We start from the raw sequence: 12673 nt of genomic DNA on the forward strand, positions 1-12673 counted from the left end.
CATCAGTAATCAATGTTAATTCACAAATAGACACTTGAAACACACTCTGTATAGGAAAACAAATAGAAAGTAGAGTTGGTTTTGATTCATGGTGACCCTACATGGGATTTCTGAATTTCTTAATGAAGGAGACTGTCCAACTTTCTTCTGAGAAACAACTAATAGATTTGAACCAGTGGTCTTTCTATTAACAGTGGAACTTAGAATGAACTATACCATTAAAGTTTCTTTGTTTTATTGTTCTGTGCCCATCACTATGACTCATAGTGACCCTATATAATAGCTCTGAACCCTGCCCTGTCCTGAGCCAGTCTCGGCAGCTCTGATACACCTACCCCGTTACCACAGTCACTGTGTCAATCCGTTGCATCCAGGGTCTTCCTCTGCTGCACTGACCCTTTACCCTTCCAAGAATGATGTCCTTCTCTAAGGACTGGCTTCTCCTGGCAACATGACCAAAGTATGTGAGATGGAATTTCAAAATCCTTGCTCCAAGGAGCAACCTGGTTTCACCCTCTCTGGGGCAGATCTATTTATTCTCTTGGCAGTCCATGGTATGTTCATTTCTTTTTTCCAGAACCACATCTCAAAGGCATAAATTATTCTTTTGTTTTGACTCATTGCCCACAGTTACTTAGGGAAATGTAAATTAAAAACTACCATGAGATTCCACTTAAATATGATGATTACTATCAGAAAAATGATAGTAACAAGTTTGGAGAGGATGTGAAAAAATACAACTCTTATAAGTGCTAGTAGGAATATAAAATGATACAGCTGCTGTAGGAAACATTTAAGAGTTTCTCAAAAAGTTAGTCATATAATTCTCATATGATCCAGACATTGTACTTTTAGGTATATACCCCAAAGAACTGTAAAGAAGGCTGTTGGAATTTCTCAGGGTTATATTAAATTTGTAGATAATTTTGAGTACTATTAGCATCTTAATGACGTTGAGTCTTCCAACCCACGAACGTGGGTCTGGTTTACATTTATTTGTCTTCTTTAATCACTTTTAGTAGTTCTTTCATAGTATAAGGTCTTCATTTTCTTGGTTATGTTTATGCCAAAATATTGTATTCTCCCAGATATTATTATATATGGAATTGTTCCCCATACTTACCTCTCCGATTATATACACTTGTTGGTGTATATAAATGTAACTGATCTTTGTTAACCCTCTTTTTACCCTGCAACTTTGCTAACAAAATTCCTCTATTAGCTCGAGAAGTTTTCTTTGGGGCTTTTTGGGGTCACAATATTTCCTCTTCTGTGATTGCTTGAGTTTTCTCATAATGTCCTCCTGACTCATCCATGTTGTAAGATGTTTGGGGAACTCATTTTTCTTTACTATTAAGCAATAATTTTTTTATGAATGTACCACATTTTGCTAACTCTGAGAAGAATGGGAATGAATCCAAGAACACTTGATTGTGCTTATGTGAAACCTATATTTGGACTAGGACACAGTTGTCAGAACAGAGTAGAAAAACACTGTAGCCTTCAAAATTAGGAAGGTTGTATGCCAGGGTGTGTCCTATATGTGGAAGAGATCATACAGGAGGCTTGGTTCTATGAGAGGAGTGTGGCATCAGGATGGGGGGAAGATTCATCAACAATATGTGTTATGCAGATGACACAACCCCACTTGCTGAAACTGAGGAGAACCTGAAGCGCTTGCTGCAGAAAATCAAGGAGTTAAATATGGATTGAAGCTCAATGTCAAAAAAACAAAGATTCTCACCACTGAGCCAATCGACAGCATCATGTTAGATGGTAAAGAGATTGAGATTGTAAACAGCTTTAGTTTGCTTGGATTCACAGTCAGTACTCTTGATACCCACAACCAGGAAATCAAAAGACAAATTGCATTGGAAAAGTCATCTGTCTGGGACCTCTCCAGAGTACTGAAGAGCAAAGATGTCAGTCTGGAGACTAAGGTGCATCTGATCCAGGCCATCGTCATTGCAATTACTTGCTATGCATCAGAAAGCTGAACAGCATCTAGGGATTATATAAAGATAATTAATGCCTTTTAGCTGTGGTGCTGGAGAAGAGTATTGAATATACCATGGACTGCCAGGAAAACAAACAAGGTCATCCTAGAGAGGGTAAAGCTGCTCCTTGTAGGTAAGGATTCTGAGACTTCATCTGCCATACTTTGAACATGTTGCAAGGAGAGACCAGTCCTTGGAGAGGGACATCCTGCTTGGGAGGGTGGAGGGACAATGCAAGAGAGGAAGACTCTCAAGGAGATGGATTGATTCAATGACTGGAGTAATGAGGGTAGGTGTGTCAGAGACAATAAGGTTGGCACAGGATAGAGCAGGGTTCAGGGCTATCGTACATAGAGTCGCTATGAGTTGCAAGTGGCATCTCGACGGCACTTAACAACAACAACCACAACCACCACATTTTGCTTATTTAGTTATCCATTGATGGGCATGTAAATGGTTTCCATCTTTTTGTTCTTGTGAATAGTGCTGTAATGAACATGTTGTGTGTCATCCAGTAGGAGCTGACCCATAGCTGACCCTCAGGTGGATTTTCAGAGACATTAAACTGCACAGGAGGAAATTGCTCATCCTTCTCCCATGGAGTAGCTGGTGGATTCAAACTACCTGCCTTTAGGATTGCAGCATAGCTTCTTACCATTGGGCCACCAGGGCTCCCTCAGCATAGGTGGGTGTGTATGTATGTGTGTGTATCTGTGTATCTCTTTCTGTTCATGTTACATCTGTTCATTTCCTAGGGTATATCTAGAAGTGTAGTTGCTAGGCCATATGACATTTCTGTTGGGGACTCTGATGGAATAGTGCATAGGGAGCCATGCTGCTAACCCAAAGGCTGTTACTCTGGTAGTTTATTTCACCAGTATACCAAAATAAATGGTATACCAGTTGACATATTTCAGCTAACAGATGCTGCCCTGGATGTGCTCACCAAGTTGTGCCAAGAAATCTGGAGAACAACCACTGGCCAACTGACTGGAAGATATCTGTATTTGTTCCCATTCCAAAGAAGGGTGACCCAACTGAGTGCGGACACTACAGAACAATATCATTGATTTCACATGCAAGCAAGATTCTACTGAAGATTATCCAAAAACAACTGGAACAGCACATGACCAGAGAACTGCCAGATGTCCAGGCTAGGTTTAGAAGGGGTAATGGTACTAGGGATATTGTAACCGATGTTAGATGGATCTTAGCTGAAAGCAGGGAATACCAGAAGAATGTTTATCTGTGTTTCATTGATTATGCAAAGGCATTTGACTGTGTGGATCATAACAAACTGTGGCTGACTCTGAGAAGAATGGGAATCCCAGAACATTTAATCGTGCTAATGCGAAACCTATACTTCGACTAAGAGGCAGTCGTGAGAACAGAGCCAGATAACACTGCATGGTTCAAAATTGGGAAGGATGTACGCCAGGGATGTGTCCTATCTCCATACCTTTTCAGCCTGTATGTAGAGCAGATTATCCGGGAGGCTGGGCTCTATGAGGAGAATTGTGGCATCAGCATTGGTGGAAGATCTATTAACAATCTGCATTATGTAGATGACACAACCCTGCTTGCTGAAACTGAGGAGGATCTCACGTACTTGCTGCAGAGGGTCAAGGACTGCAGCCTTCAGTATGGACTGAGGCTCAATGTCAAGAAGACAAGATTCTCACCACTGGACCAATTGGTAACATCAGGATGGATGATGAAGAGATTGAGATTGTTCACAGCTTCAGTTTGCTTGGCTCTATGGTCAACACTCTTGGCACCAGCAGTCAGGAAATCAAAAAAGGTATTGCGATGGGAAAGTCTGCTGTTAGGGACCTCTCTAAAGTACTGAAGAGCAACGGTGTCTCTCTGGAGACTAAGGTGTGCCTGATACAGGCCATGGTCTTTGCAATCACTTGTTATGCATCAGAGAGTTGGACAATGACTAGGGAGGACAGAAGGAGAATTGATGCCTTTGAGCTGTGGTACTGGAGAAGAGTATTGAATGTACCATGGACTGCCAAGAAAACAAACAGATTCATCCTGGAGACAAACCGAGCAACTCCTTGGAGGCAAGGATTCTGGGGCATCGTCTGACATACTTTGGACATGTTGAAAGGAGGGACAGGCCCTTGGAGAGGGACGTCATGCTTGGGAGGGTGGAGGGACGGTGCAAGAGGGGAAGACCCTCTATGAGATGGATTGATTCAGTGACTGGGGTAATTGGGATGGGTGTGTTGAAGGCAGTGCGATTGGCCCAGGATAGAGCAGGGTTTAGGGCTGTTGTTGTACATAGGGTCGTTATGAGTTGCAAACGACTCAATGGCACATAACAATAGCAACAACAACAGCAACAACTCAATTTCGTAAGGACCAATATTGTATAAGACCACTATTGTATAAATAGATAACTAGTAAAATGTGTATGAGGATTCAAGGGGGCGGAAGAGAGTAGGAGCAAAGGGCTGAGGATGGGCAAGGAGTTTAATTATGGGGTCATATAATTTGATGGATAGAGGGAGGGGTAGGTAAAGGAAATGGGAAAGATCTGGTGTGAAACACAATGTATACGAACTTTATAAGTAAACCAGTATAAAATAAAAATTTTATTTTAAAAAAGACATACAAATCAAACTCACAATGGATACCACTTCATATCAACTGTTGTTGTGATATGTGCCGTTGAGTTGACGATAACTCATAGAAACCCTGTGAACAATAGATCTAAACTTTGCCCTATTCTTCTCCATTCTCAAGATTTTTCATATGCTCTAGCCATTTCTATAGTCACTATGTCAATCTTTCTTGTTAAAAATCTCCCTTTCTTACTCTCACACTCCAATTTTCCCAGAATGAGGTCTTTTTCCAAGAACTGGCCTCTTCTGACAGCAAATCCAAAGTTGGTGAGACCAAGTTTCATCATCTATGCCTCTAAAGAGCATTCTAGTTACATTTTTTTTAAGTAGAAAATATCCATCAGGGTTTTTCATTTTAATAAAGTTCTTAAAAAAAACTCTCCTTTCTTAAAGCATTCCAGGAATTAAGAGATGGAAAGAAGGTCTAACATAATGTTTATCAAACATTTGCAAAGGTTAGCTGCAGCTTAAATAAACTGGCAGTTGAGAGAGCTACCTCAGAAATGAATAACTGACTCTTACATTACTGAGGTCCTGACTGAAGTTAGGTCTTCCATTTTCTTCCAGTCACTTGACCTCATTAGATTTGCTAGATGGACAAGGGACATTTGGGTCTTCCATAGCTTTCTCTCTTACATTTCAGCTGTCACTCCCTTTTTACTGAGATTTGTTCTTCTAGAATTCACATATTCCGGATTTGCTTTTCTTTGGAAAAAGCCAGTGTGGTTACAAGAGACCAAAATAGAATTAAAATCATACCAATAGGAAAAGAAAAATTTTACTTGAGACTCATGTGTTAAGTTGATTTTAAGGTTCTGCTGCATAACTTCAAGACATTTTCACAGAACACAGTGTTCTCAAAGAAAGGATTAAAACAAAACTTTCCATTAGCATATTGTAGAAGATGACATTCTTTCAGAAAAACGTATTGAATAGTAAAACTTTACCAGATATCTTCCCTCAGGCACTGAGATTGCAGTCATCCAATAAGTGGGGACAGGCACAAAGAGGCAACTTCAAAACTCACCAGTATACCTCACAGTTAATTTTTAGCAAGTCTGGCAATAAGATCTTCCCATTCTTGCTTCTTTTTAGTGATGCACATAGGAGTGAGTAGCTGCAGTAGTCCTCTGGCTGCTGCCTAAAGAAGCTATGACACAAGGCCTCAGTGTTACAGATCACATACATCCCACAGTCATAGCTGTTCTGTTGAGCAGGGGCTTTCTCTTCCACAAAGGCCACTCTGTCTCCTTTTCTGCTTGAGAAAATTTGCAGTCCTACTTTGCATGGACTGAGTTGCTTCTACTATGGGAATCATAAAGAGAAAATATATTTTATTGTGGAGATACACCAACAAACTCCAGTGGGTTCCTCCAGCTGCTTGGTTGGAGTTATCATTGATAGTTAAAAACAATTTTCTTATGGGGAGGTCCATTGGTTCAAGGATGATGCCAATCTCCACTGAGTTGTTAGTACATTTGATGAAATGGATGACTTCTGGGCTAATTGCAGCAGACTTTGTCAACATGGTCACAAAACTGGTTTCATTCCTAGAAGGCAGACTTGTTTGTTCTTTTGGCAGCCCATGGAATGAATATTTAACATCCTTTGCCAACACCACAATTCAAAGACATTGATGTTTCTTCTTTCATCTTTATTCATTGTCCAACTTTCAGATGCATAGAAAGCAATTGAAACTGTCACGGCATGGGTTAGAGGCACGTTAGTCCGTAAACGGATATCCTTGCTCTTTAGAACTCTATAGAGGTCTTTGATAGTAGACTTCCCCAATACAACATGTCTTTTGATTTCTTGGCTGCTGTTTTCATGGGGTTTTTATCGTGGATCTGAGTAAAATGAAATCCTTGACAACTTCAATCTTTTATCTTTCTACCTACCTACCTATATGATTATGCCTTTTGGTTCAATCATGAAGATTACTGTTTTCTTGATATTGAGATATAATCCATATTGAAGGGTGTAGTCTTTAATCTTCTGTAGCAAGTGCTTCAAGTCCTCTTTACTTTCTGCAGGCAAAGTGGTATCTACATAATGCAGTTTTTTGATGAAATTTCCTCTAATCCTGATGCCATATTCTTCTTCATATGGTCCAGTTTCTTGCATGATTTGTTCAACATTCAGATTAGATAGTTATGGAGAAAGGATACATTGACACACACTTTTCCTGATTTTAAACCATGCAGTATTCCCTTGTTTTGCTCTGATATCTACTTCTTGGTCTAGGTGTAGACTTCACTTGTTTAAGTATTCTAAGATTCTGAATCTTCTTAATGTTATCCATAATTTATTATTATCCACACAGCCAAATGCCTTTGCATAGTCAATAAAACTCAAGGAAACATCTTTCTGTTATGACTATTTTTGTTTGTTTCTAACTTAAAGACTGTGCCACTCTGGCAAGTCATCTATCTACCAGTGACTGAGTCGGAGAAAGATGGGCAATCTCTTCCTATAAACTGACTGGAGAGGATCAGCTATGAGTTGGTTCTGACACTATAACAATGAGTTTAAATTTATACACAAACATATATGTTGTTACTAGGTGATGTTGAGTTGGGTAGGGCTCATAGTGATCCTGTTAACAAAAGATCTGAACCTTGCCTTAGCCTGTGCTATCCTCACCATCTGATATACTTCAGCCCAATGTTAAAGTCACTGTGTCTGTCTATATGTTTTCATTTTTATTTTATGGTTTGCTTACAAAGTTCATATGCATTGTGTTTTACACTATTCTTCATTCACATTGTGTTTCATACTAGCATTCCCATGCATTATTTTTTAAATATTTTAATTTATTTATTTTTAATTTCAATGAACATCTACAGAGATTTTAGAATTCCATTCATTCATTCTTGCACCCTTCCCCCCTCCCCCCCGTTTGCTCCTCTCCTTGAAAAGCAAAAGAAAAACTCCCTCATTGGTACACAATCCCCCCCGCATCTCCCCCAACCCCAAATATAATCCACTCTGCAACCCTCATTGCATACTCCTACGATAAACATAATGCCCTAAAATATAATACTTTTAAACTATTCTCTTCCCCCATAGACTTCAATGCCGTAAACATATTTCATCTAGTTTTTCTCAGTCTTACCCCCACCCCAATGCCAACCTCATTCTACAACAGTGGCACCATATAGCATTTGTCCCTTTGTGACTGAGATACCTCACTCAGCATAATGTCCTCCAGGGTCACCCATTTTGAATAATATTGCAAGAGTTCCTTGTTTTTCAATGCAGCATAGTATTCCATTGTGCGAATATACCACAGCTTCTCTATCCATTCGTTTGTTGATGGGAATTTAGGTTGTTTCCAACTCCTTGCTATTGTAAACAAAGCTGCGATAAACATGGGTATGCATATATCTACTTGGATGTCATTTATGGTCTCTTTAGGGTATATTCCCAGTAGTGGAATTCCCATGCATTATTTTTAATAAAATTAATAGCCATTGGACTATGCCCATCATTATCTTGTCTTTTCAGGTCACCACCAAATCTTTCCTAGTTCCTTTACTCCCTTCCTCCACCCACCAAATTGTGCAACTCTGTGATTTTGCCCCTACTCATCCCCACCCCTCTGCTCCTGCCCCTTCCTCCTTTAGATCTTTATTCATGTTTGTTCTTAGGAGATGGAGATATTTCACTTAACATAATGCTCTCCAGTCTCTTCCAAGTTATGTAATATTTTTAAAAATTGTTGGTCCAGGGGAGCTCTGGTAGCCTAGTGGCAAGAAGCTGCTCTGCTATCCCAGACATAAGCAGTTCAAATCCACCAGATGTTCTGCTGGAAAAGAAGGAGCAGTCTCCTCCTGTACCAGTCAGATCCAATTTGACGGTACGCACATACAAAATAACAAAATAATAAAATAAAAAAATTATTGCTCCTGAGTCCTTTTAGGAAACACGATACTTCCTTGTAGAGTGGTTGTACCATTTTACAATCCCACCAAAAGTGTATGAGAGTTTCCACCTCTCCTCATCTTCTCCATTTTATTACTTGCTGTCCTGTTAAAACTTTGCTGCTGCTACTGGGTTGAGATCGTATTTCATGTGGTTTTTATTTGCATTTCTCTTATTACCAGGGATGTTGAGCTGTTCTTCTTATGTCTGTTAGCTATCTGAATGTCTTCCTCAGTGAAAAGTCTTTCTATGTCTTTTGCCCATTTTGTGATTGGATTGTCTATCTTTTTCTTCTGAAGGCCCAGGAGTATGCTGTAAACTTTTGTTATGAGACCCTTGTCTAAGATCCTATTAAAAATGTTTCTTCCCAGTTGGTGGGTTTTCTTTTCACCCTATTGGGAAAAGTTTTTGATGAGCAGAGGGATTTAATCTTTAGACAGTCCATTGATCAATTTTATCCTCTCCAGATTGTGCATTTCTGGCTGTATTTGGCAGCCTCTTTATAACATAGGTTAGACTTTCTCAGCTTGGTTAAAGTTTGTCTCTTATGAACTTTATGGTTTTGGGGTTAATTTTCAGGCCTTTGACCCACTTTGAGTTGAATTTTGTGTGTTGTGTGAGATGTGGATCCTGTGTCAGCTCTCAGCAGGCAGCAGTCCAGTTTCCCCCGCATCATTTGTTGAAGAGGTTGTTGTTTCCCCATTTGATAGGTTTTATTTCCTTGTCAAGTATCAGTTGACCATAGATAGATAGGTCTATTTCTGGGTTGTCTATTCTATTCCATTGGTCTATGAGCCTGTCATTGTCCTAGTACCATGCAGTTTGGGTTATTATTGCTGTGTAGCAGATTTTGAGGTCAGGGAGTATTATGCCTCCCACTTCATTTTTGTTTTTCAGAAGTGCTTTGGTTATTCAGGGTCTCTTTATTTTCCAAATAGACTTAACAATTTCCCTTTCAATCTCCTTGAAAAAAATTATTTTGGTGTCTGTATTGAGATTGTATTGAACATGTAGATAGCTTTTGGTAAGATTGCCATTTTTACTATATTGAGACTTCCTATTTGTGAACAGGAAATGTCCCATTTCTTTAGGAATTTTATTGTTTCTTGCAGAAGTGTTCTGTAGTTTTCTTTCTTGCAGGTATTTTGTGTCTCTAGTTAGGTTTACTCCCAAGTATCTCAATTTGTGATTGGCTATTAAATGGTATTGCTTTCTTGTTTTCTTTCTCTTAGTTCTCTTTGTTATTGTAGAGGAGTCCCACTGACTTTTGGATATTGATCTTATATTCTGTCACCCTACTAAATTGGTGCACTTGCTCTGACAGTTTTTTTGTTGAGTTCTTGGGGTTTTCTGTGTGCACTATTATATCATCTACATGTGTTGTTGTTGCGTATCGTAGAGCCAGAACCCACCCATAGCTGACCCTCCAGCGAGTTTTCAGAGGCAGTTAATCACATGGGAGGAGATTGTCTGTCCTCCTACCATCTACACATTGTTGTTGTTATGTGCCATTGAGTCGCTTGTGACTCATATCGACTCTGTGTACAAGAGCCTGTTCTATCTATATGTTCTATCCTGTGCCAACCTCACTCTCTCTGACACACCTACTCCCGTTAGCCCAATCACTGAATTAATCCATCTCATTGGGGGTCTTCCTCTCTTGCACTGTCCCTCCACCCTCCCAAACAGGATGTCCCTCTCCAACGACTGGTCCCTCCTTGAAACGTGCCCAAAGTATGTCAGACGAAGCTTCAGAATGTTTGCCTGATGTCTGGATGCCTTTTATCTTCTTTTCTTGTATTACCCTAGTAAGTACTTAGAATACAATTGTATAGATGTAGTGACAGTGGGCATCTTTGTCTGGTCCCTGTTAGCGAGGAAAATGCTTTTAGTCTTTCTCCATTGAGAATGATATTGGGTCTTTGCTTTGCTTATATACTTTTCACTATGTTGAGGAATAGGGAGATGAATTGCATTGGGAAAGTCAGCTGTGAAGGACCTGTCAAGAATACTGAAGAGCAACAATGTCAGGCTGGAGACTAAGGTGCACCTGATCCAGGGTATAGTCTTTGCAGTTACATTCTATGCATCAGAGAGTTGGACAGTGAATAAAAATGATAGAAAGAGAATTGATGCCTTTGAGCTGTAGTGCTGGAGAAGAATGTTGAATATACCATGGACTGCTAGGAGAACAAACAGGTTTGTCCTGGAGAGGGTGAAGCCTGAATGCTCCTTGGAGTCAAGGATTCTGAAGTTTCATCTGACATACTTTGGGCATGTTGCAAGGAGGGACTGGTCTTTGGAGAGGGACATCATGTTTGGCAGAGTAGAGGGACGGCGCAGGAGAGGAAGACCGTCGATGAGATGGATAGATTCTGTGATTGGGGTGGTGGGAATGAGTGTGTTTGAGACAGTGAGGTTGGCACAGAATAGAATGGCATTTAGGGCTTTTGTACATAGGGTCACTATGAGTCACAAGCAACTCGATGGCACACAACAACAACAACAACAACATGTTGAGGAAATTCCCTCATACTCCTATTTTGTTGAGTATCTTAATAAGGAAGTGGTATTTTGTGTCAGTCTTTCTTGTTCAATGTCTTTCTTTCTTTCATTGATCCAACACTTTTCCAAGCATGATATCCTTTCCTAAGGACCAGCTCTTCCTAACCAAAGTATGTGAGATGAAGGCTGGCTCCCTCACCTCCAAGGAGCACATAGTTTTTTGTTATCTTGACAGTTTATGGGATATTTCAGTGCTCTTCTCCAATACCACAACTCAAAGGCATTGATTCTTTCTCTGTCATCCTTATATAACTTTCAGATGCAGAACAAGTAATTGAAAAGACCATAGCTTGGATCAAGTATACGTTGTTGTTGTTAAGTGCCATCAAGTCGTAGGTGACTCTATGAACAAAAGACCTGAATGCTTGTATAATTTTCATCTTTTCTCCAGGTTCATAGGGTTTCTGGAGGCAAGCTATTTCGGAAGTGGATACCACTCCAGCTTCCAAGTTTGTCTGAATCGGGGAGATCCACCAAACACTGTTCACCATGAGTAAGCATTATCGCATTTGACACATCAGTGTCACAGAGTTCAACTTCACAGCAACCACGAATTACCTCTGTACAGCAAGTGGACAGACCAGAGCTATATGAGCTGGAAGAATGTTTCACCAAAAAGAATTAAAAAACAGGACCTATGGCCACAGATTAAAGTCACCCACCTTTGGCTTGGTTTTTAAATTAGATATTTAGATATTTGGAGAGGTCCTGGACAGCAGATTTTCCGAGTGAAGCCATCTTTTGATCTCTTGACTACTGATACTGAGGTTGTTGATTGTGGATCCAAGCAAGATGAAATTGTTGATAACTTCAATCTTTTCTTTATCTATCATGATGCTTTCTGTTGGCCTAATGGTGAGGATTTTTGTCTGCTTAATGTTGAGATGTATCCATTTTGAAGGCTATGTTCTTTGATCTTCTGCAGCAAGTGTTTGAAATCCTCCTCTCTTTCAGCAAGCAAGCTTGTGTCATTTTCATAATGCAGGCTTTTGTTAAGTCTTCTTCCAAATCCTACTGTCATCTTTTCTTTATAAAGTCCAGCTACTTGAATTGCTTAGCACACAGATTGAACAAGCATGGAAAAAGAGTTGTTGTTGTTGTTATGTGCCATCAATTTGCTCGTGACTCATAGCAACCCTATGTATAACAGTCCTGAAACCTGCTCTATCCTGTGCCAACTTTACTGTTTCCAACACACCTACCCTCACTACCACAGTCTCTGTATCAACCCATCTCATTGATGGTCTCCCTCTCTTCATCTCTCCATGCTACCAAGCATGATGTCCCTCTTCAAGGACTAGACCCTCCTTGAAACATGCCCAAAGTATGTCAGATGAAGCTTCAGAATCATTTCTTTCAAGGAGCAGTCTGACTTCATCCTCTCTAGGAGAAAGAGTACACCTTTAAAAAATTTTAAATCATGTAATATTCTCTTGCTCTACTCACATAACCACCTCTTGGTATAGATATTGATTTTGCATGAACACAATTAAGTATTCTGGGATTTCCATTCTTCTCAATCTTAGCCATTTGTTATGTTTCACACAATCAAAT

This window comes from Elephantulus edwardii, unplaced genomic scaffold (assembly GCF_000299155.1).
Source record: "Elephantulus edwardii isolate Elephantulus edwardi_28Jun2011 unplaced genomic scaffold, EleEdw1.0 scaffold00135, whole genome shotgun sequence".
NCBI lineage: Eukaryota > Metazoa > Chordata > Mammalia > Macroscelidea > Macroscelididae > Elephantulus > Elephantulus edwardii.